This window comes from Entelurus aequoreus, linkage group LG27 (genome assembly GCF_033978785.1).
Source record: "Entelurus aequoreus isolate RoL-2023_Sb linkage group LG27, RoL_Eaeq_v1.1, whole genome shotgun sequence".
NCBI lineage: Eukaryota > Metazoa > Chordata > Actinopteri > Syngnathiformes > Syngnathidae > Entelurus > Entelurus aequoreus.
The window spans coordinates 22,602,411-22,629,910 of NC_084757.1; the positions used below are offsets into that span (position 1 = coordinate 22,602,411).

Here is a 27,500-nt window from a genome sequence, read left to right on the forward strand (position 1 = left end):
CTATACTTTTTCAACATATTTTCGGTATATTAGATGGAATCTTTACCTGACATGGTTCATCAGAACATGTCAGGTAAAGATTCCATCTAATATATCAAAAATATGCTCTGATTACAAGAACATTTGAAAGAGTATATGAATAAGAAGAAATAATGAACCTTTTTGAGCATCATAGTGAACCTGTAAGATTCGCTCAAAACATCTGGTCTAACTCGCTGGCCTTCGCTTATTGCCAGAGATGGGCAAAACTTTGTTTTTCAACCATTGGAAGGATGAAAGCCTGGAGAAGAAGTGGATAATATTCATTGAATTAAATAAATAAATCATCATGACCGAGCGTGTTGCCAACTTGGCGAGGCAAATGGAGCATTTCACTGCTAGTCTGCACCATACTAAAGGAGAATGTTAAAACAATACATTTATCCATGAAAATATGACAAAGCAGTATGGTGTATTTGACTGAGAAGCAGATGCAAGGAGATACCGTAGAAGTCCACTCTCTAAGGTAAATGCTGGACATTATTGTTATATTATTTATTATGATTACATTACTTCATTTAGAAAAATGTAATTTAAAACATTTGCACGCACGTACAACACTTCCGACCTTCAGTATATCAGTATGTGGAATTAAATTATGGAATGAACTAAGTAAAGAAATCAAACAATGTACTAATATGATCCACTTCAAGAAACTCTTCAAACTTAAAGTGTTTACAAAGTACAAAGAAGAAGATAAATTCCACCCATCCATTCATTTTCTAGATACTCTTACTCATCTCACCATATGAAATATAACTTACTTCACCAATTATTATTTATTTATATTGTTATTACTTGTGGACTTTATTGTGAATAAATTGAGAACAGGAAGTGAACAAAAGTTTTAGCAACTGCTATGTAAAGGAAAAGGGGTAGGCTTAAATAAACTCTGCTTTTTCCTACTCCTTTTCGAACATGTTGAATACAGAAACTGGAAATTGTGATGTTCGAAATAAACTCAAACTCAAACTCATAAAACTACTCACCCCCAAATCCTCCACACGACACCTCCGCTCCGGACAGGCTAACCTCCTCCAACCTCCGAGGACAAAGCTACGAACAATGGGAGACCAGGCTTTCTGCTCCGCCGCCCCCAGTCTGTGGAACGCTCTCCCTGACCACCTGAGGGCACCACAGACTGTGGATGCTTTTGAAAAAGGCTTAAAAACCCTTCTTTTTAAAAAAGCCTTTTTTTAGATATATGCATACTACTTTTAGCTATTTTGCTGATCGAGTTTTTATATCTTTTTATTATTATTATTATTATTTTTAATACACTGTAGAACTTTGAGGTTGTTTACTCAATGTAAAGTGCTTTTTACAAATAAAATCTATTATTAATTGTTTGTGGTACATTCTTTTGTATTGTTTTATACAATATTTCTTATCTAAAAGTTAGTTTTTTTCTTCAATGTTCATGTGTCAAAATTGTGGTGTTTTGCAGGAAATACTTTCATTGTGATATAAATATTTGAATACTATTCATTTAAAAAAGATGACCTAAAAAAAAATAAAAAAATGTAAATAGTTGAATGCCTAAATTGTCTTGGCTGTCTCCATGGCAACGTGTGACTATAAGGCATCAGCATGGAGTCCAAATTGCTTGTCTATTAGAAACGATGATTGCATGCACAAGTCAGATGTATTTAAGGTTGGTAGGCGCACCGAGTAGAGGCAGAAACATGCAGCTGTTATTTTCTGCAAGTCCCGGCCAGCATGATGAACAATAGCCTGGTGTTACCTCGTCTTCCTTCAAAGGACCCTTAATAGTCAATCGATCCCCAACGCAAGGCGCCATTCTGCAGATTACTGTTAACAATAATTTGCCTCCCAGTGCACAGTTACCATCTTTGAAGCAATGTTTTATTGCCTTTTTCCCCCCCTCCTCTCCTTCCTCCATCTGCATCTGTCATCCCCCAGGTCCGCTGTTTGATCTCCTGCTGCATCCCCCGAGCCGCGTTGACCTGTTGATTGACAGCTGTGATCAGACATATGGTGGGACGAGGCATCGACCCGCGGTGCTCCCCTGGAGACAAAAGCAAGTCTGGAGGTTTTTCTTTTCACCCCTCTGTCCCTCCCGCATCTTTCACCCCAACATTTCAGTAGCATGCAATGCACGATCCCGCCACTAGATGTCGCCAGATGCGAGCAAATAGCCACTGTCTGCTCTGGCTGGTCTGTTTACATTCCGAGGGGTTTCTAATATTTTGTCCTTAAAATAGCTTAATCAAGAGGTGTCAAACTCAAGGCCCGGGGGCCAGATGTGGCCCACCACTTCTTTTTATGTGGCCCTCAAAAGCCTGGAAATACTAAAAAAGTACTGTAACTTTTCTTACTAAATGTATTACATTTTTTATATTTTGGGAGAAAAAAAAATGCACTCCTTGTAATCGCAAATTATGTTAAGGTAAATATTGTCTAATTATGCAAAAATATGTTATCAAACATTCAAACCATTTAAAAAAAAAAAAGAAATACATACTAATAATAATGATTACAAAGCAAGTTATCCATCAAATTGTGCAATCTAAAAGTAGCAATAGATTTCATGGGAAAATTCTGAAATCGACTGCGTTTTTTTACAGCGTTTTTGTCTAAATGAAAAAAACAGTATTTTTTTTTTACTGTAGTAAACTGTGGTGCAGTTTTGTTATTTACAGTAATGCACCGAAAAATCTACAGTTGTTGATTTGAGGGAAAAAAACAACTAACAAACTGGCAACTCAGGTGCCAACATTTTACACAATAATAATATTAATGATTTTTTATTTTTTCCTGGATCCTAAAATACTTTACCTTTTTGTAAATAATTGTGTTTTTATGGCTATTGTGTGATTCATAATTTTTACTGTAAAATTGCAGTTTTTTTTAAATTACAGTAAAAAAACAACTGTAAATTTTGCAGTAAAATTCTGGCAACTGAGCTGCCTTTTTTTTTTTTTTTTTACCATAAAAACAGCAGTCACAGAGGCTTACATTTGCATTGCATCTCCTGAACCTTGCAAAATAGCCGGGACAAACAAACTCAATATTGCTTTAAATACTTGTTTTATTTTTTTCCTGGATTCTAACTGGATTGCGTGCAAATACCTTTTACCTTTTTGTAAACAATTTTGTCTTTATGGCTATTGTGTGATCCATAAATTTTACTGTAAAATTGAATTTTTTTAATTTACAGTAAAAAAAACAAATGGAAATTTTACAGTAAATTCTGGCAATTGAGCTGCCTTTTTTTTCTACCATAAAAACAGCAGTACCGTTTTTCCATATACAGTAATATACACTAAATTTTGAGGTGAAATTATTGCAATTTACAATATTTTTTTTACATTTTACTTTTTAAATAATCTACTAATAAAATACATTAAAAAATTGTGTAATGATAGTATTCAGTGTTAGAAGCGGCCCTCTCAGGCCAAACCTAACTGCGATGTGGCCCTCAGTGAAAATTACTTTAACACCTCTGCTATAAGGTGTTCCTAACATTTAATTTGTCATTTATTTTATGTACAAAAACAACACAGAATGTAATTAATCAACTAAAAGAGAATTGCGCAATCCCAACTTCAACCCAATCCCATTTTTACAATACTTAGGATAGAAGTTGACAAAGCAATTGAAAAGACAAAAACTACTTATTAACTATAACACTACAAAAGAAAAAGGAAGACCAACAAAATATCAATAGTGACAGTATCAATAATAATAAAAGTAGTAGCAATATTAATAATAGAGATTGACAACATTAAACAATAACAAACCAAATTGATTACAATAATAAAACACATTAAATATATACCAGGATTTCAAAGTATTTAACAGTATTGTTTCACAGTAAAATAGTGTAATCAACATTTATTGTAACATTACAAAAAATTACTGTAAAAATTACAATACCCTTATATTTAACAGCAATTAACTGCTATTTCACAGTGAAATACCATAATTACAGTCCTCTGTGATATCCCAACAAATTATTCAGAGGATTATCATTAGTGGGTAATGCGAATCATTATAAAAAAGGATTATTGATATGATTATATTATTATTATTACATCTCCACGGTGTTAAGTCTCCGTCTGTCTTCAAAACCCTGTTTCTAACTTTAATCTAGGGTCTTGAACGCACCACAGTTATGTGCAATGAGATGCAAAAGTGAAAATTGTACATAACTTTCTCCTGCTGCCACAAATATATGTATTATACTTTCACCTTTGTTCTATCACCTCTTTGGTTTATGGGGTTCCATAGACTACGTTGCACACTTTTGTACAGTGAGTGGCGGTATGTTTAAAAAAAAAAAAAAGAAGGAGTAACTAACTTTAAAATCACAATTGTGACGATATACAGCATTTAGTGGTAACTTTATTGCAATTAACTGTGAAGCAAAGCTTTGCAGTTGCAATGAATTGCTGTAAAGATATTTCACAGTGAATTACTGCAAATGTTACTGTGAAAGTAATGCAATTATCAGCCACTATGTTTTTTTTACAGTGTTATTATCACTTATCATTTCCATCAGCATCACAGCCTATTATTAATCAAATCAATAAGAGTCACAGAGGCTTACACTTGCATTGCATGTCGTAAACCTTGCAAGGGACGGCGTGGCGAAGTTGGTAGAGTGGCTGTGTCAGCAATCGGAGTGTTGCTGGTTACTGGGGTTCAATCCTAGTCATGTCCGTTGTGTCCTTGGGCAAGACACTTCACCCTTGCTCCTGATGGCTGCTGGTTAGCGCCTTGCATGGCAGCTCCCGCCATCAGTGTGTGAATGTGTGTGTGAATGGGTGAATGTGGAAATACTGTCAAAGCGCTTTGAGTACCTTGAAGGTAGAAAAGCGCTATACAAGTATAACCCATTTATCATTTATCATTTAAAATAGCCGGGACAAACAAACTCAATGTTGCTTTAAATATTTACACAAGAATAATAATAATTTTCTTTTTTTCTTGGTTTCCATATGGATTGCGTGGAAATACTGTTTACCTTTTTGTAAACAATTGTGTTTTTATGGCTATTGTGTGATCTATAGTAGCATAACAATCAATGTGGTGTATTTTGTCATTTATCAATGTGTATATTTCCCTTTGCCTTAATGTTGTACATGTGTCAAAGCATTGGGGCATTTTAGACCCCAGGAAGAATAGCAGCTCATAAGGATCTAAAGAAGAACTGCACTTTTTTTGGAATTTTGCCTATAGTTCGCAATCATTATGAAAGACATGATGATGGATGGATTTTTTTCTAATGCATTGTAAATATTAAATTAATGTGATCGAGATTCCACTTACAATAGAGCACATGTGTCAAACTCAAAGCCCGAGGGCCAGATGTGGCCCGCCACTTCATTTTATTTGGCCCTCGAAAGCATGGAATTAATATGTATCAATAGAGTACTGTTACATGCATTCTTTCTTTCTATTTTGGGAGAAAAAAAAAAAGTACTCCATGTAATCACAAATTATGTTAACGTAAATACTGTCCAATTATGCAAAAATAGATTATCAAACCATTTTTATCAAACCATTTTTTAAAATAGAAATAAATACTAATAATAATGATTTCAATGTAAGTTAATTGTGCAATGTAAAAGTAGCAATAGATTTCATGGTACAATTGTGAAATTTACTGTGGTTTTTACAGCATTTTTCTCGAAATGAAAAAAAAGAGTACTTTTTTTTACTGTAATAAACTGTGGTGCCGTTTTGGCATTTACAGTAATACACCAAACAATCTACAGTTGTTGATTTGCGGTAAAAAAACAAACAAACAAACTGGCAGCTCAGGTGCCAAAATTTTACTGCAAAATTGCAGTTTTTTTTTTATTTACTGTAAAAAAAGAAATGTATATTTGACAGTAAAATTCTGGCAAATGAGCTGCCTTTTTTTAACCACAAAAACAGCAGTACTGTTTTTCCATTTAAAGTTATATACACAAAATTTTGAGGTGAAATTATTGCAACTTACCATATTTTTTTGACATTTTAGCTAAAAAAAAATATCCTAACAAAATGCATAAAAAAATGGTTTAATAACAGTATTCACTGTTAGAAGCGGCCCTCTGGGGCCAAACATAACTGCGATGTGGCCCTCAGTGAAAACGACTTTGACACCTCTGCAATAGATCCTACGGGAGCTGCTCTATTCTGCATATAAAAGTTCTTAAAAAACTTCCAAACACCTCCATTAAGGTTTTATATTCACACTGTAAGTATATATGTCATGTAGTAACAGGCACATTTATAATAACATTCATTATTTACTTATTTTGATCAGCGGTGCATTACTTTCAAAAAAGGTAGATTTTTTTAAACAACATTACAGATTTTTGCTTACTGCAGACTTCATGACAGCCAACAAACATAATAAAACATCACTTACTGTACAATATCTGCTGTCACTAGGACACCGACTGCAAGGATATTCATATATTCCAATTTAGCTGAAGAATGACTCATACAAAGTAAATGAGGGTGGAACTAAGAATCTTTTTGCGTCATTCTTGCCTTTCTCAGGTATAAATTGGCTGTTTAAGTGTGCCAACTCATCGGAGAACGTCCCCATCCTTCTACTATCCAGGTGAGAGGCATGATTTATGATCTACAATGCAGTTTGACGAGCAGGGAAACGAGAAATCAGCTCATCAATCGATAATGTCAACATTGCTCGTGATCAGGGCGACGCTATAAATAGTTTGTCTGCGTTAGAGCTTATAATAACAATATCACTACTACTTGGTTAATATTCAAGTCACCAAATATAAATGTAGTATTTTTGGCACTTTTTGGATGTTTTTTTAAAATTGGGTTTTATGGACGCACTAGAGATAAGCCTGAACGCCAAACAAATTCCTTGGGCCGAGAAATTTTTTATTCAATATATTTAGTAATGGTTAAAAAATATAGACATTTAGAAAAAATGTCCTGTTAAACCACTGATAATCTACAGCCGGTGGTGTTATTGTTCTGCCTTTTGTTTCCGCAGTTATTGACTCTGTTACGAGAAATAAAGGGGTCATATTATGATGGCTTTGTTCTACATTTAAAACACTTCCTTGTGGTCGACAAAACATGTAATGGTGGTTCTATGGTCAACATTTTGCATGGATTATGTTTTACGGACCATCTTGTAGCCGCTTTCTAACCAGCTCTTCAGGATGCGCCGTTTTATGGGTGGTCTTATTCACGTGCCTCCACTTTGACTGCATGTTCTCTCCGTCATCCATGTTGTAGTTTAAGGCTTCCACATAGAGTCTACTGACAATAGAACAATACGCTACTTTGTATTAGAAATGGCAACAGCGGAGGATGCATGTGCATGTACGAGCCAGTCTGCCTCACAACGAGAGGATAGAGAAAAATAAGGAGCTTATTGACTAACAAAGTTGGACTACAATTGCGGACTCGCGCAGTGCTCTTCGGGTAAACCTTTTACCAAATTTGGAGATATCTGCCAAAGTCACATGTTGGAAAAACGTCACAATTTGTACAAATTCAAAACTGTATAAAACAGAGGCAAGATTGTTTTAAAAATATCTTTGCCATGCCCCAATGGTTTGATTTAAAATTTTCAAGACCTATGCAGATCCCAAATACACATAAACAGGTACCAATAGGTAAGAAAAGTTGGTTTTGAATACCAGGTCCACCTTAATGAGGGCTATTACTAGAGATGTCCGATAATATCGGACTGCCGATATTATCGGACTGACGATATTATAGGCCGTTAAATGCTTTAAAATGTAATATCGGAAATTATCTGTATCGGTTTTAAAAAAGTAAAATGTATGACTTTTTAAAACGCCGCTGTACGTAGTGGTACACGGACGTAGGGAGAAGTACAGAGCGCCAATAAACCTTAAAAGCACTGCCTTTGCGTGCCGGCCTAATCACATAATATCTATGGCTTTTCACACACACAAGTGAATGCATGCATACTTGGTCAACAGCCATACAGGTCACACTGAGGGTGGCCGTATAAACAACTTTAACACTGTTACAAATATGCGCCACACTGTGAACCCACACCAAACAAGAATGACAAACACATTTCGGGAGAACATCCGCACCGTAACACAACATAAACACAACAGAACAAATACCCAGAACCCCTTGCAGCACTAACTCTTCCGGGACGCTACAATATACACCCCCGCTACCCCCCCCTCAACCCCAACCCCACCCACCTCAACCTCCTCATGCTCTCTCAGGGAGAGCATGTCCCAAATTCCAAGCTTCTGTTTTGAGGCATGTTATAAAAGATAATACACTTTGTGACTTCAATAATAAATATGGCAGTGCCATGTTGGCATTTTTTTTCCATAACTTGAGTTGATTTATTTTGGAAAACCTTGTTACATTGTTTAATGCATCCAGCGGGGCATCACAACAAAATTAGGCATAATAATGTGTTAATTCCACGACTGTATACATCGTCATTGGTTGATATCGGAATCTGTAATTAAGAGTTGGACAATATCGGAATATCGGATATCGGCAAAAAAGCCATTATCGGACATCTCTAGTTATTACCACAACAATATGTCCTTTCTCACAGTGTCACTATTAGACAATTAAGATGAGTAAAATACTTGTCTGCAGAGGCATAGCACCAAATTATGAGCAGACATACAAAAAAGTCTCCTGAAGGGCCCCCCATCTGACCCTAAACCCAACGTCACCACACTTGGTATGTTTACATGCACTAAAAAACTAATTACTGCATGGATTTGGTTAAAACTGGCTTTTTGAAACACCTTAATTAGGTTTTTGACGTTTTAAAGATGGGATTAACATATCTAGACTAGAACATATCTAGATGAACATGCACCCTGAATAAATAGGTTTTGTTTAAAAAAATGTTTTGTTTTTGTTTTTTTGTTTTTTTACAAAAAGTGCCAGAAAATTCAATATAAAGAGGTCAGAATATGATAAATAACAGTAAATACTGTACAATTATGCAAAAATAGATTATCAAACCATTTTTATCAAACTATTTTTTTAAATAGAAATAAATACTAATAATAATGATTTCAATGTAAGTTATCCATCAAATTGTGCAATGTAAAAGTAATATATATATAATCATACTTAAATATGATTATAAATCTGTTTAGATTAGATTATTTTATATACATAGGATTATCATTAGTGGGTAATACGAATCATTATACTAGAGGATTATTACTATGATTATATTATTATTAGTACATCTCCTGGGAGTTAAGTCTCCATCTGTCTTTAAAACCCTCTATTTCTAACTTTAATCTAAGGTCTTGAACGCACCACAGTTATGTGCAATGAGACGCAAAAGGGAAAATTGTACATAACTTTCTCCAATGCTGCCACAAACATATGTATTAAACTTTTACCTTTGTTCTATCACCTCATTGTTGCAAAAATGTCGGTGCTGTTTGTGAATACTCAAAGGTGAGTTTTGATGACCTTATGACGTCTGTGTTGAGTTAAGTGTTCCAAGTTAGGTTTGCAGCGATCGAGGTGGAACGGACTGTTTCATGTTTTTAATACAGGGTTATTTTTTTTGCAAGATTTTGTGTGGCTGTGTGAGTATACAGTGTAAACAACATATCCATGGGAAATGCACAATATGGCTAAATTGCAGAAACTATGTGTAAAATAGGTGACATCTACTGAGCAAAAATATAAACACAACTTTTTAGTTTTTGCTCCCATTTTTCAAGAGTTGAACTCAAAGATCTAAATCTGTTACTATGTACACAAAATACCTATTCCTCTCAAATAGTGTTCACAAACCTTTTTAAATCTGTGTTAGTGAGCATTTATTTTTTTGCCAAGATAATCCATCCCACCTCCCAGGTGTGTCATATTAAGATGCTGATTAAACAGCATGATTATTGAACAGGTGTGCCTTAGGCTGGCCATAATAAGAGGTCACTCTGAAATGTGCAGTTTTGCTTTATTAGTGGTCTGGGGTCTGGGGGAGGGTCAGAGAATCAGTCAGTATCTGGTGCGACCACCATTTGCCTCACGGAGTGCAACACATCTCCTTCACATAAAATTGATCAGGTTGTTGATTGTGGCCTGTGGAATGTTGGTCCACTCCTCACAAATGGCTGTGCCAAGTTGCTGGATATTGGCAGGAACTGGAACATGTCGTTATTTACACCGATCCACAGCATCCCAAACACACTCAATGGGTGACATGTCCGGTGAGTATGCTGGCCATGCAAGAACCCGGATGTTTTCAGCTTCCAGGAATTGTGCACCTGTTGGATGTGGAGGTCCTGGGCTTGTGTGGTTACACGTGGTCTGCGGTTGTGAGGCCGGTTGGATGTACTGCCAAATTCTCTGAAACGCCTTTGGAGACGGCTTATGGTAGAGAAATTAACATTCAATTCACGGGCAACAGCTTTGATGGACATTCCTGCATTGAGCATGCCAACTGCAAGCTCCCTCAAAACTTGCAACATATTTTTAGCATTGTGCTGTGTGATTAAACTTCACATTTCAGAGTGGCCTTTTATTGTGGGAAGCCTAAGTCACACCTGTGCAATAATCATGCTGTTTAACCAGCATCTTAATATGCCACACATGTGAGGTGGAATGGATTATCTTGGCAGAGAAGAAATGCTCACTAACACAGACTTAGACAGATTTGTGAACAATATTTGAGAGGACTAGGTTTTTTGTGTAAATAGTAAAAGTTTTAAAACTGAGTTAATCTCATGAAAAATGGGAGCAAAAACATAAGCGTTGCGTTTATATTTTTGTTAAGTCAATGTAAGTTTTGGTGCTTTTTATGCAAAACTCCACTACGGAAAAAAAGACGCGGAAAAAGCGGCCCCGCATTGACAAATACATAAATTAAGTCAATGACAAAATGTATTTGTATTGTTTATTAGAGTTTGTCATATTCTTGTTTTTTTTTCCACCCTAAAAATATATTAGGGGTGTAAAAAAAACATTTTCAGATGAATTGCGATTCTTATTTTTAACGATTCTTAATCGATAAAGAAATAAAAAAAATTAATAAATAAATAAATAAATAAAAATCAATAAAATAAAAAAAAATACATTACATATATATATATACATATACATATATATATATATATATATATATATATATATATATATATATATATATATATATATATACATATACACATATATATATATATATATACATATACACATATATATATATACATATATATATATATATATATATATATATATATATATATATATATACATATATATTTAAAATTATTATTATTATTTTATTTTTTTTCATCCCTGATGAAATAGCCTCTGTGTTTTTTCCTGACCTAACGTATATTCCGCTCTACCCCGGTATTGAGCACTGTATAACGGATAAACCACAGAAACCTTGACTAATATATATATATATACTGCATATATATATATATATATATATATATATATATATATATATATATATATATATATATATATATATATATATATATATATATATATACTGCATATATATATATATATATATATACACTACCGTTCAAAAGTTTGGGGTCACATTGAAATGTCCTTATTTTTGAAGGAAAAGCACTGTACTTTTCAATGAAGATAACTTTAAACTAGTCTTAACTTTAAAGAAATACACTCTATACATTGCTAATGTGGTAAATGACTGTTCTAGCTGCAAATGTCTGGTTTTTGGTGCAATATCTACATAGGTGTATAGAGGCCCATTTCCAGCAACTATCACTCCAGTGTTCTAATGGTACAATGTGTTTGCTCATTGGCTCAGAAGGCGAATTGATGATTAGAAAACCCTTGTGCAATCATGTTCACACATCTGAAAACAGTTTAGCTCGTTACAGAAGCTACAAAACTGACCTTCCTTTGAGCAGATTGAGTTTCTGGAGCATCACATTTGTGGGGTCAATCAAACGCTCAAAATGGCCAGAAAAAGAGAACTTTCATCTGAAACTCGACAGTCTATTCTTGTTCTTAGAAATGAAGGCTATTCCACAAAATTGTTTGGGTGACCCCAAACTTTTGAACGGTAGTATATATATATATATATATATATATATATATATATATATATATATATATATACATATACTTAAATCTGTCCTGTCCAGCCACTCAGGTAAATCCTATTGTTGATTGTATGTATTGTTGATGATATCTGCTGTACAGATGTACTTTAGAAAAGAGAAGTGTGTGATACTTCTCTTGTTGCCTTATTCGTATTTGACTTCATTAAATGTGTGGGAAGCATTTCATTAAACAACACCTGTTTTCTTTTAAGTAATATAGCAATTGATCAGAGCTGTTGATCTATTTTATGAAGGACTGTAGTTCATCATAGAACTGGCATTATTAAAAAAGTACCGATCTTGAATCGAGAATCCATTCCGAATCAAATTGTTACCCCCAAGAATAAAATAGAATTGAATCATGTGGTGGCCAAAGATTCACAGTCGTAATAATTGTGAACTTTGACCTTGTGTCAGTATATATATATATATATATTTCCCTTACTGAGTGTTGCCATGGTGATGCATCTCCGGCCAGTGACCCCAGTGGGTGACCTCTGACATTTAGGCTATGGCTGAAGGGTGGAGGGCGGGGGGGAGGGCACAAAAGGTCAGCGATGGCCGGAGGGGGACACGAGCACTTCCAGGATTGGCACTCTGACATGTTTGCTGCCTCCTTTTTGGCCGTGCAGACCCCCGCCACTCCTTCATTTGCATTTGACCATCAGCTGGAGGAAATTCTTCTGACTGTGTCGCACATTTAGCATGCAGTGTGTGTGTGTGTTTGTGTGTGTGTGTGTGTGTGTGTGTGCCTCGCTCACGGCAAAGCTCAATATTAAATTTGCATTCACCGCTGCTGCTGCTGCAAGTTCTTCTGGGTAAACTGCGGTGATCTCCGGCAGGCTAACGTTTGCTACGGTGATGATTATGATAGCGGTCATAATGATCATCGCTATTCCCATTGGCTATCTCCTATGCAGGGATATTTATAGTTCTATATGATTCTGTGCTTACTCCTCACAGGGAATAATTACAGAATGGTGTGTACTAAAAAGTCATGTGACCTCCGCCTTCTGCCTACCCAAATAATTTATCCCCCCTCGGCTGATAGCTCGTCAATATCAATTTATTAATTTAACAGTTGTGGACTGATAAAAGGGTAGTGTGCGGTAGTTAGCTTGCCGAAGGATGAATTTTACAGTGTGTGTGTGTGTGTGTGTGTGTGTGTGTGTGATGAAGGAGAAAGCAGAGGACAAAGCATGAAAGAAAGAGAGTGCAGAAAAGGCAGTGATCAATTGGAACACGGAGGTATTCTTCGTGCAAAAATGGGCGACCATCGCTCACATTGCAAGGCTATTGAATGCAGGGTTATTAAAATTAATAGACTTATTATCACCGTATTAAAAATAAAGATTGAAGACAAAGCCTTTCGAGGTATTGATATTCAAATGCTTCCACGCTGCCGGTATTCCCCCCCCCCCCCCTGTCTTTTGGCTTAATTTTGCTGCAGGATTAAAAACAAAAGCATTTAGAGCAGGGGTGTCAAACTCGTTTTAGATCGGGGGCCACATGGAGAAGAATCTACTCCCAAGTGGGCCGGACCGGTAAAATCACGGCACGATAACTTAAAAATAAAGACAACTTCAGATTGCTTTCTTTGTTTAAAAATAGAAGAAGCACATTCTGATAATATTCTATCTTTATTTGTCGTTATTTATACTTTCTGAATAAATTATGTGATAATGTTAATCAGTCAACTCATTGGTGTTCATTTTCAATCGATCAAGATAAAAAAATAATATCAAAATCAAATTACAGGATGTTATTTATGTAGTTTGCTCATTTTCCTCGACTGGTGTACTAAGTTAAGTTAAAGTTAAAGTACCAATGATTGTCACACACACACTGGGTGTGGTGTAATTTGTCCTCTGCATTTGACCCATCCCCTTGTTCACCCCCTGGGAGGTGAGGGGAGCAGTGGGCAGCAGCGGTGGCCACGCCCGAGAATCATTTTTGGTGATTTAACCCCCAATTCCAACCCTTGATGCTGAGTGCCAAGCAGGGAGGTAATGGGTCCCAGTTCTATAGTCTTTGGTATGACTCGGCCGGGGGTTTGAACTCACAACCTACCGATCTCAGGGCGGACGCTCTAACCACTAGGCCACTAAACTCCACCTTGCATAACACAACACATCCAAAGAGTCAGGAAACGTGTGTGTGGAGGGAGGTGTGGCCAGCGATGCCTGCAGGAGCAAAGGTCACCGCCTCTGTCCATGGTCTTTGGTATGACTCTGCCAGGGTTTGAACTCACAACTTACCGATCTCAGGGCGGAAACTCTAACCACTAGGCCACTGAGTAGGTACTAACTATGAATTGTGAATTATATTTATATAGCGCTTTGCTCTTGTGACTCAAAGCACTTTACATTGTAAAACCCAATATCTAAGTTACATTTTTTTTTAAACCAGTGTTGGTAGCACTGGGAGCAGGTGGGTAAAGTGTCTTGCCCAAGGACACAACGGCAGTGACTAGGTTGGCAGAAGCAGGGATCGAACCTGGAACCCTCAAGTTGCTGGCACGGCCACTCTACCAACCGAGCTATACCGCCCCACATCATGTGGTTTATTTTTTCTTTTGTACATATGTAGCCTCATCTACAAAGATACAAAGAATTGCTATTGCGACATCTAGTGGACACATTTAGAACAGCAGTTTCTTTCATTCAAAAATTTGGGCACATTTTTATACTTAGCAAACTCATCCCGCGGGCCGGATAAAACCTGTTCCGGCAAGGGCCGTACGTTTGACACCGCTGATTTAGAGTGTTGCGGATATGAGCTGAAAACAAAAGGACATAAATGAGACCCTCTTGTGTGCGACCCCTTCTTGACCTCCTTTGCATGGAGATCCCCCTATAAGGGGGGTCATGAATATACATCTGGCACCCACGCAGCACACATGTATATCAAGCAGCGCCAAACAGCCAACCTATTCCCACAGCCATTACATAACATCCCTGAAGGAGGCTAAAAGGTATTTTAACAAGGCCCACTGCTCTGTGACCCTTGACCCCCCCCTTCTCATTTGACCCCGGTGGCACTTACACTAAAGCGTGCGGTGACAGCGGCGGATCTTGTTCACCTCGGACTTCGAAAGACAAAAAAGGGGACATTAACAATCATATAAATAAACACAGCCGGATGTTGATCAGCTTTTAATACACCATATAGATAAAAGTATTTGGCCACCCATGATGTCGGTCCACCTTTTGCAGCATCAACTCTTCTGGGAAGGCTGTCCACAAGGTTGCGGAGTGTGTTTATAGGAATTTTCCACCATTCTTCCAAAAGCGCATTGGTGAGGTCACACACCAAGAAGGCCTCTGTTCTAATTCATCCCAAAGGTGTTCTATCAAGTTCAGGTCAGGACTCTGTGCAGGCCAGTCAAGTTCATCCACACCAGACTCTGTCATCCATGTCTTTATGGACCTTGCTTTGTGCACTGGTGCACAGTCATGTTGGAAGAGGAAGGGGCCCGCTCTAAACTGTTCCCACAAGGTTGGGAGCATGGAATCGTCCAAAATGTTTTGGTATCCTGGAGCATTCAAAGTTCCTTTCACTGGAACTAAGGGGCCAAGCCCCACTCCTGAAAAACAACCCCACACCATAATTCCTCCTCCACCAAATTTCACACTCAGCACAATGCAGTCCGAAATGTAGCGTTCTCCTGGCAACCTCCAAACCCAGACTCGTCCATCAGATTGCCAGATGGAAAAGCGTGATTCATCACTCCAGAGAACGCGTCTCCACTGCTCTAGAGTCCAGTGGCGACGTGCTTTACACCAGTGGTCCCCAACCACCGGTCCGCACAAGAAATTAATTTGTTTTTAAAAAAAAAATTATTATTATTATTATTTTTTATTAAATCAACATAAAAAACACAATATATACATTATCCATCCATCCATTTTCTACCGCTTATTCCCTTCGGGGTCGCGGGGGGCGCTATAAATCAATACAGTGTGCAGGGATACAGTCCATAAGCACACATGATTGTATTTCTTTATAAGAAAAAATAAATAAAATCCCCCCCACTGGTCCGTGGGACAAATTTTCAAGCGTTGACCGGTCCGCAGCTACAAAAAGGTTGGGGACCACTGCTTTACACCACTGCATTGGACTTGGTGATGTATGGCTTAGATGCAGCTGCTCGGCCATGGAAACCCATTCCATGAAGCTGTCTGCGTACTGTACATGGGCTAATTGGAAGGTCACATGAAGTTTGGAGCTCTGTAGCAACTGACTGTGCAGAAAGTCGGCGACCTCTGTGCACTATGCGCTTCAGCATCCGCTGACCCCTCTCTGTCGGTTTATGTGGCCTACCACTGAGTTGCTGTTGTTCCCAAACTCTTACACTTTCTTATAAGAAAGCCGACAGTTGACTTTGGAATATTTAGGAGCGAGGAAATTTCACGACTGGATTTGTTGCACAGGTGGCATCCTATGACAGTTCCGCGCTGGAAATCACAGAGCGGCCCATTCTTTCACAAATGTTTGTAGAAACAGTCTCCATGCCTAAGTGCTTGATTTTATACACCTGTGGCCGGGCCAAGTGATTAGGACACCTGATTCTCATCATTTGGATGGGTGGCCAAATACTTTTGGCAATATTGTGTATGTTCAAATGTTCCTCATGGAAACAATGGAAAGCGTAAATGATCTGTTCCAGAGTCAAACCTCCCCTATAAGTAACATGTGAAAGTTTTTAACAGGCATCTTTCATGACTCTTTCGGTTTTGTGTCGTAGTCTTCCTGTGTAGTGTTTGTTTCCGTTTTCAGCGCTCCTTCCTCTTTGTTACCTCTTGGGAGCGTTGATTCCTCACACCTGTCCCTAATTGCAATTAGGAGCGTTCATTAGCCAGCACCGCATGCCAGGTGGAGCCATTATGTATTCTGATTACGGTGCGTGTGTTCTTGCTGCTTCTAGCCTTTTGTTTCCACAGTAATGAGAGAATTAAACTGTCATATCATGATCTTTTTTTCTACATTTTCTACACTTCCTTTGTGGTCTACATAACACAGGGGTGTCCAAACTTTTTCCACTGAGGGCCGCACACGGAAAAATTAAAGCATGTGGGGGCCATTTTGATATTTTTTATTTTCAAACCATAACAAAGTATACGCATTTTTTAAAATTTATTTTACCTTTAGGGGTCCCGGGGACCATAAAGGGTCTCAGTCATTAAAATGTTAAAAATAAGTCAGATTATTACTATTTTTAAATTTTTTAACGCTTACAGTAAATCTCTATATCAACTTCAAGTTTATATAAAGTAATACAAATTAAAAAAAATGTTTTATGGCTTTTCTGTCAAAAACAACTTAGTTTTTTTTATAGAAAAATTGAAATATGCAGTATTTAGTAATTAGAGCCCTAAAAGATCAATAATGCAGGACACCATTGATTTGAATTCTTTCATATTTTTGAGTAATCACAGTGAAAAGATAAATAAAAAATCACTAAATATATTTGGGATCCAAAAGGTGCCCCACTCATAAAGTGATACATTTTTATTAGGTTTTTCTTTTACTTTCAACAATTAAGTTACGAGATCAACTTCAGATATATCTGTCGATTTTATGCTGGAACTATTATTTTGTTTGTTTTATGCGCTTTTGTCAAAGAAAACTTTGATGTTTTTATATGACTACTACACAATATATGCAATATTTACCACATAAAACATTTTAAAGTGAAATATTTGAAGTAATTGGAGCCCTGAAAATAATTTATTATAACATGGATTTTTTGTCATTTTTATTTATTTTTTTTGAGCAATGGCGAAAAAAGAAAAATGAAGAAAGACAAAAGAAAAAAAAACAGCCTGCATGGCAGCTTTTGTGTCAACATTGCAACTTTTTCTCGTTAGATTTCACCTCATTCCACTTTTTTTTAATGTTCTTTTTTATTTTTACAATAGTATTTGCAGAATGTGTGGCGGGCCGGTAAACAATTAGCTGCGGGCCGCAAATGGCCCCCGGGCCGCACTTTGGACACCCCTGACATAACATGTAATGGTGGTTCTTCGGTCAGAATTGTGCATAGATTATGTCAGGATTTGCCGTTTTGTGTGCGGTCTTATTGACGTTCCTCCACTTCAACATCATCTTCTACCCGTCAGCCATGTTGTAGTTTTTAGCGCTTCTATAGCAAGTTTTATGACGGATATAAGTTGGAATTATACGCTACTTTGTATTAGAAATGGCAACAGTGGAGGATGCGTGTACAAAACCCAAAACCAGTGAAATTGGCACGTTGTGTAAATCGTAAATAAAAACAAAATACAATGATTTGCAAATCCTTTTCAACTTATATTCAATTGAATAGACGGCAAAGACAAGATATTTAAAGTTCGAACTGGAAAACTTTCTTATTTTTTGCAAATATGAGCTCATTTGGAATTTGATGCCTACAACATGTTTAAAAAAAGCTGGCACAAGTGGCAAAAAAGACTGAGAAAGTTGAGGAATGCTCATCAAACACTTATTTGGAACATCCCACAGGTGAACAGGCTAATTTGGAACAGGTGGGTGCCATGATTGTGTATTAAAAATAGCTTCCATGAAATGCTCAGTCATTGACAAACAAGGATGGGGCGAGGGTCACCACTTTGTCAACAAATGCGTGAGCAAATTGTTTCAGAACAACACTCCTCAATCAGCTATTGCAAGGAATTTAGGGATTTCACCATCTACGGTCCGTAATATCATCAACAATTTCAGAGAATCTGGAGAAATCACTGCACGTAAGCAGCAAGGCTGAAAACCAACATTGAATGCCCGTAAACCTTCGATCCCTCAGGCGGTACTGCATCAAAAACCGACATTAGTGTTTAAAGGATATCACCACATGTGGCTCAGGAACACTTCAGAAAACCACTGTCAGTAACTACAGTTCGTCGCTACATCTGTGAGTGCATTAAAACTCTACTATGCAAAGCGAAAGCCATTTATCAACAACACCCAGAAACGCCGCCGGCTTTGCTGGGCCCGAGCTCATCTAAGATGGACTGATGCAAAGTGGAAAAGTGTTCTGTGGTCTGACGAGTCCACATTTCAAATTGTTTTTGGAAACTGTGGACATCGTGTCCTCCGGACCAAAGAGGAAAAGAACCATCCGGATTGTTATAGGCGCAAAGTTCAAAAGCCAGCATCTGTAATGGTATGGGGGTGTATTAGTGCCCAAGGCATGGGTAACTTACACATCTGTGAAGGCACCATTAATGCTGAAAGGTACATACAGGTTTTGGAGCAAAATATGTTGCCATCCAAGCAACGTTATCATGGATGCCCCTGCTTATTTCAGCAAGACAATGCCAAGCCATGTGTTACAACAGTGTGTCTTAATAGTAAAAGAGTGCGGGTACTAGACTGGCCTGCCTGTAGTCCAGACCTGTCTCCCATTGAAAATGTGTGGCGCATTATGAAGCCTAAAATACCACAACGGAGACCCCGGACTGTTGAACAACTTAAGCTGTACATCAAGCAAGAATGGGAAAGAATTCCACCTCAAAAGCTTCAAAAAATTGGTCTCCTCCGTTCCCAAACGTTTACTGAGTGTTGTTAAAACAATGTGTTGCTGCCATTAAAAAATAAATTAATCATTATTTGCAAAAAAAAAACATGTTTCTCAGTTCGACTATTAAATATCTTGTCTTTGCAGTCTATTCAATTGAATATAAGTTGAAAAGGATTTGCAAATCATTGTATTCTGTTTTTATTTACGACTTACACAACTTGCCAACTTCACTGGTTTTGGGGTTTGTAATTTCAATGAGGTGGTAATTTGAGATACACGTGTTTTGAGTCAAGAACTCTTGTACAGATCCAATTAATCTCATAAATTGAGGTACAAGTGTAATTCTAAAATTGAGTACCAGTCTCTGCTATAAGTCTAAAAACACACTAAATAAATACAATTCATGTATTGCTATATTATAGGTCAAAAGAGTTGGCGTTTTTTTCCCCCCTTTTTTACAATTTAAAAAAAAATTAAATCAACATAAAAAACACAAAATACACTTACAATTAGTGCACCAACCCAAAAAACCTCCCTCCCCCATTTACACTCATTCACACAAAAGGGTTGTTTCTTTCTGTTATTAATATTGTGGTTCCTACATTATATAACAATACAGTCTGCAAGGGATACAGTCTGTGAAGCACACATCCATCCATCCATTTTCTACCGCTTGTCCCTTTTGGGGTCTCGGGGGGTGCTGGAGCATATCTCAGCTGCATTCGGGCGGAAGGCGGGATACACCCTGGACAAGTCGCCACCTCATCGCAGGGCCAACACAGATAGACAGACAACATTCACACTCACATTCACACACTAGGGCCAATTTAGTGTTGCCAATCAACCTATCCCCAGGTGCATGTTTTTGGCAGTGGGAGGAAGCCGGAGTACCCGGAGGGAACCCACACAGTCACGGGGAGAACATGCAAACTCCACACAGAAAGATCCCGAGCCAGGGATTGAACACAGGACTACTCAGGACCTTCGTATTGTGAGGCACATGCACTAGCCCCTGTTCCACCGTGCTGCCCTGAAGCACACATCATTTTCATTAATTACTAGTTTCTATGTGACTGTTTTTATATTTTTATTCAAGAAAATGTTTTTATTTATTTATCTTATTTAATTTTTTATTTTTTTTAAAAAAGGACCTTATCTTCACCAGACCCGGTTGCCAATGAAATTAGATTGTTTAAAGGGTTCTTAAAACCAGGTCCAGTCCAGATTATGTCCAGGTCGGGTTCAGAAACACACACCTTCATTTATGTACATTCAAAATTAGGGAACACAACAGCAGATTGCATATAATCTGTAAACAAAATTACATTTTCAAAATAAGCATTTATATACAGTCCAGATTGAGGTTGGCGTCAACATATATAATTCCAAAAAATATTTGAGTTATCAGTAATAATATTAGAAAATCCCCCTATTTAATGTATTGTTTTTATTATTTATTTATAATATCGCATAGCATTCTTTTAAATTCCGGTCACATTTATTTAATGAATCCTCCTTTAAAGCTACATAGAGGTAATTACCACGATATAACAATGCAATAAACACATTATACTACCCTTCCTCTTTGTGCGTGGCCGACTCCCCTCACATGGCCGATGAGTGTATGGTAAAGGACGCTCCTGGGGGTCCGCGTCAGGGAGCTGCAGGGCACGGCAAGTGTCAATAGAAGTGGAGTGTGTGAGCGTGAGAGATGATAGACGGAGGTTAAGAGGTGTCAACGCGACAAGAGTGAGGGGCTCGAGGACTCTTCAGCCGAGCCCGCCTGACACCCTGACGCTCTCCTCAACCGCCCCTCTGATTAACCACTCTAAAGACGCCATTGAGACGCCGACACTTCACACGGGAAAACCTTACCAGCACCTGCACAAACAAACAAACACACACACACACACACACACACTATATGAAGAGGTGGTCTCTGAAAGGGTCTGGCAGCCAGGAATGGATTTGTTACACCTCCGATGTGGCGTATAGACTCTGCCAAGTGGAAGGCCCAACAGTGCCATCCCAGAGGGCTTTGCACCTGTCAGCTGGTGTAACGCAACATGCTAACAGCACAACACACACCATGTACAGTACAGTACAGTGTCGCAATTAGTGCAATATTAGTGCAATATCTCTATTAGTGCAATATTAGTGCAATATCTCTATTAGTGAAATATTAGTGCAATATTGGTGCAATATTAGTGCAATATCTCTATTAGTGTAATATCTCTATTAGTGCAATATTAGTGCAATATTAGTGCAATATTAGTGCGATATTAGTGCAATATTAGTGCAATATCTCTATGAGTGCAATATCTCTATTAGTGCAATATTAGTGCAATATTAGTGCAATATTAGTGCGATATTAGTGCAATATTAGTGCAATATCTCTATGAGTGCAATATCTCTATTAGTGCAATATTAGTGCAATATTAGTGCAATATCTCTAGGAGTGCAATATTAGTGCAATATCTCTATTAGTGCAATATTAGTGCAATATCTCTATTAGTGCACTATCTCTATTAGTTCAATATTAGTGCAATATTAGTGCATTATTAGTGCAATATCTCTATTAGTGCAATATGTGTGCAATATTAGTGCAATATCTATATTAGTGCAATATTAGTGCAATAATAGTGCAAGATTAGGGCAATAATAGTGCAATATTAGTGCAATATCTCTATTAGTGCAATACTAGTGCACTATTAGTGCAGTATCTCTATTAGTGCAATATTAGTGCACTATTAGTGCAATATCTATATTAGTGCAATATTAGTGCAATATCTACATTAGTGCAATATTAGTGCAATATCTCTATTAATAATGTAATAGTAATGGCCCTGCGATGAGGTGGCGACTTGTCCAGGGTGTACACCGCCTTCCGCCCGATTGTAGCTGAGATAGGCTCCAGCGCCCCCGCGACCCCAAAGGTTAGTGCAATATCTCTATGAGTGCAATATTAGTGCAATATCTCTATTAGTGCAATATCTCTATTAGTGCAATATTAGTGCAATATCTCTATTAGTGCAATATTAGTGCAATATCTCTATTAGTGCACTATCTCTATTAGTGCAATATTAGTGCAATATTAGTGCAATATTAGTGCATTATTAGTGCAATATCTCTATTAGTGCAATATGTGTGCAATATTAGTGCAATATCTATATTAGTGCAATATTAGTGCAATAATAGTGCAATATTAGTGCAATAATAGTGCAATATTAGTGCAATATCTCTATTAGTGCAATACTAGTGCACTATTAGTGCAGTATCTCTATTAGTGCAATATTAGTGCACTATTAGTGCAATATCTATATTAGTGCAATATTAGTGCAATATCTATATTAGTGCAATATTAGTGCAATATCTCTATTAATAATGTAATAGTAATGGCCCTGCGATGAGGTGGCGACTTGTCCAGGGTGTACCCTGCCTTCCGCCCGATTGTAGCTGAGATAGGCTCCAGCGCCCCCGCGACCCCAAAGGGAATAAGCGGTAGAAAATTGATGGGTGGATATCTCTATTAGTGCAATAGTAGTGCAATATTAGTGCAATATTAGTGCAATATCTCTTTCTGCATGAGCGTGTGGCGAGTCACAGTTGCACAATCCTTATATGGATAGATGCTGTCATATAATTCCTGCTATTCACGAGAAGTCTACCACCCTTAGTCATGTCCGTTGTGTCCTTGAGCAAGGCCACCATTTCCACATTTTTCAACTGATTCAAACCATTCCACCTTCAACACATTCCACCATTCTGGAAATTCAAACCACTCTTTTTCCAAGTTAAAAAAAATTCCAGGATTTTCCAGAATCCCCGGTTTTCCAAAGCCCTATTTCCACCCTTTTTTTGGCGACTATTCCTCCCACATTTTTCCACCCACTTCAACCGTTCCAACTTCAAAACATTCGTCTTTATCAGGACAAAAAACAAAGTTGTTTTTTGAACTGGAAAAATTCCCGGTTTTCCCAAAATTCCAGGAATTCCGTAATACCATTTCACAATTCAACATGTTAATGCTTCAACATTTCTCGACTGATTTGAAAAATTCAGACACTAACCATTTCAACTCATTCAGACCTATTACGTTTTTACCATTTTCAAAAAAATTCCCGCTTTTCCCGAAATTCCCAAATTTTGGGGAAATTCCCTGTTGAAATCAATGGGACATTCTTCAAAGTTCCACAACTCAGAAATATTTCATCTGATTTAAACCGTTCCAACTTCAAAACATTTCTCTTAATCGGGACAAAAAAGGAAGTTGTTTTTTGAACTGGAAAAATTCCCGGGTTTCCCGAAATTCCAGGAATTGCGTAATACCATTTCACAATTCAACATGTTAATGCTTCAACATTTCTCGACCGATTTGAAAAATTCAGACACTAACCATTTCAACTCATTCAGACCTATTACGTTTTTACCATTTTCAAAAAAATTCCCGCTTTTCCCGAAATTCCCAAATTTTGGGGAAATTCCCTGTTGAAATCAATGGGACATTCTTCAAAGTTCCACAACTCTGAAATATTTCATCTGATTTAAACCGTTCCAACTTCAAAATATTTCTCTTAATCGGGACAAAAAAGGAAGTTGTTTTTTGAACTGGAAAAATTCCCGGTTTTCCCGAAAATTCCAGGAATTCCGTAATACCATTTCACAATTCAACATGTTAATGCTTCAACATTTCTCGACCGATTTGAAAAATTCCGACACTAACCATTTGAACTCATTCAGACCTATTACGTTTTTACCATTTTCAAAAAAATTCCCGCTTTTCCCGAAATTCCCACATTTTGGGGAAATTCCCTGTTGAAATCAGTGGGACATTCTTCAAAGTTCCACAACACAGAAATATTTCATCTGATTTAAACCGTTCCAACTTCAAAACATTCCTCTTAATCGGGACAAAAAACAAAGTGTTTTTTTGAACTGGAAAAATTGCTGGTTTTCCCGAAAATACCAGGAATTCCGTAATACCATTTCACAATTCAACATGTTACTGCTTCAACATTTCTCGACCGATTTGAAAAATTCGGACACCAACCATTTCAACTCATTCAGACCTTTTACGATTTTACCATTTTCAAAAAAATTCCCGCTTTTCCCGAAATTCCAACATTTTGGGGAAATTCCCTATTGAAATCAATGGGACATCCTTCAAAGTTCCACAACTCCCAAATTTTTCATCTGATTTAAACCGTTCCAACTTCAAAACATTCCTCTTAATCGGGAAAAAAAAACGAAGTTGTTTTTTTAACTGGAAAAATTCCCGGTTTTCCCGAATTTCTTGTCTGATTAATAGATGTCATCAGTGTTTGAACCTGACAAAATATCACATCAAAAACCAGATCATACAAAAAGTTGGGCACCATAAAACCAAGGTACTACTCTGATGGGTGGCTCACTGGGCCAAGCTTTGAAAATCCCTGTTTTATTATTACACTTTATTTTACACTTACTGTATGTGACAGTTGACTGTGCAAAAGGTTTCCTGATGCCCACTAAAACAGGTTATTTCTATTTCCATTATTTCCAGCAAATTGGAAGTTGACCCTCGTCTAGTGCAATACATTGTGTTCGACCTTAAGGGTTACACTGTAATAGCGGCCATTTTGTCATTTGTCTGATCCGCTGTGGTACTTAAGAGGGGACAGTGAGCTCACAATATGTAATCCTCATTGAGTGTGTACTCAACATTGGCTCTCTGTGTCATTTCCTACGTTCACTTAATTCCTTGTAACACACTTGACACTCTATAAAGTGGCGAGTGCATTTACTGGAGCAGTGCTGGGCTTTTGGTTAAACATTCTTTATTGGAGTTTGTAAAAACAAACAAAAAAGTACATCTTTCCTGAAAATAATAATGTTCACTTTTGACTGTCACTTTCAGAGAGGCGTTACCTTAAAATGTTTGCCACGTTGCGTTTCATGTGATGTGTGTGTATATGCCTTAAATTAGTAAACACAGTCACTTGGTTATCATGCCTATTTAATTACTTGTACATACCGTAAAAGTTAATTGATTATATCATAAAGAGGCAACACAAAAACAAAAAGCAGTCTCACGCTTTGGGGTTAAGGGCATAATGATATTATACGCAAAAAAAATTGTGTTGGAATATTATTTTTCAATATAATATACATTTTAAATGTTTGCCAAAACCACTGTGCCGCGGCACACTAGTGTGCCATGAGATATTGTCTGGTGTGCCGTGGGAAATTATGCAACTTCACCTAATTGGTTCAAAAAAATATTTTTTGCAAATCAAGAATCATAATAATGTGCCGTTGTCTAGTGCCTGAGCTATGTAGAGCTTGGCAGGGTAATCTTGTAATACTCCATCCAGCAGGTAGTTCATTGCTTTGTAGAAGTCGGAACGCGTCAAGGATGGTTTGTCGTGATCCCAATATGCAGAGCACGGCGGGAGACAGCGTGCAGGTAAAAAGGTATGTAACGCTTAAACCAAAAATTAACAAAAGGCAAGTCCCGCTAGGAAAAGGCAATGAAGCATAGGGATGGCTATGTAAAACCAAAGTAAAACTGAACTGACTACAAAGTCAACAAAAACAGAATGCTGGACGACAGCAAAAACTTACAGCATGTGGAGCAAAGACGGCGTCCACAAAGCACATCCGTACATGACATGACAATCAACAATGTACCCACAAAGAAGGAAAGCGTACGCACAACTTCAATAGTCTTGATTGCGAAAACAAAGCAGGTGCGGGCAATAGCACTCGAAGGAAGGCGAGAGGCTGCTACAGGGGAACACCAACAAAACAGGAAGGGTCACCAAAATAACAGCGCAAGACAGGAACTAAAGCACTACACACAGGAAACAACAACAAACTCAAAATAAGGCACGACAACCTGGTGGAGTTTAATTTTTTTAACCTCTTCTGCTGGCTGTGTACCTCTGTATTTTTTTAATGAAAAAAATGTACCTTGGCTCAAAAAAAGTTGAAAAACACTGGACTAAACAATGCATTTTGTTTTGTAAATTGGGCTCGAGCTCATCTAAGATGGACTGATACAAAGTGGAAAAGGGTTCTGTGGTCTGACAAGTCCACATTTCAAATTGTTTTTTGGAAACTGTGGACGTCGTGTCCTCCGGACCAAAGAGGAACAGAACGCAAAGTTCAAAAGCCAGCCTCTGTGATGGTATGGGGGTGTATTAGTACCCAAAGCATGGGTAACTTACACATCTGTGAAGGCACCATTAATGCTGAAAGGTACATACTGGTTTTGGAGCAACATGGACGCCCCTGCTTATTTCAGCAAGACAATGCCAAGCCACATTCTGCACGTGTTACAACAGTGTGGCTTCATAGTAAAAGAGTGCGAGTACTAGACTGGCCTGCCTGTAGTCCAGACCTGTCTCCCATTGAAAATGTGTGGCGCAATATGAAGCCTAAAATACCACAACGGAGACTCCGGACTGTTGAACCACTTAAGCTGTACATCAAGCAAGAATGGGAAATAATTCCACCTGAAAAGCTTCAAAAATTGGTCTCCTCAGTTCCCAAATGTTTACTGAGTGTTGTTAAAAGGAAAGGCCATGTAACACAGTGGTAAAAATGCCCCTGTGCCAACTGTTTTGCGGTGTGTTGCTGCCATAAAATTCTAAGTTAATGATTATTTGCAACAAAAAAAAAAAAGTTTCTCAGTTGGAACATTAAATATCTTGTCTTTGCAGTCTATTCAATTGAATATAAGTTGAAAAGGATTTGCAAATCATTGTATTCTGTTTTCATCTATGATTGACACTGGTTTTGTGTTTTGTATATATATTTATGCATACAGCATATATACAGTATATGCATGGTTTTTAGACAACACGTCAAAAATATCTTGAAAATGT

General features: G+C 37.5%; 1 long non-coding RNA gene across 1 annotated transcript in view; it reads right to left on the bottom strand.

The window, feature by feature from the left end:
* Positions 1 to 1,456: 1,456 nt before the first annotated feature.
* Positions 1,457 to 27,500, bottom strand: part of LOC133644797 (uncharacterized) — a 132,482-nt gene continuing 106,438 nt past the window's right edge. The window contains exon 3 of the long non-coding RNA XR_009824832.1: positions 1,457 to 2,006. This is a non-coding gene — a long non-coding RNA (uncharacterized LOC133644797). The remainder of the gene's footprint in view (positions 2,007 to 27,500) is intronic.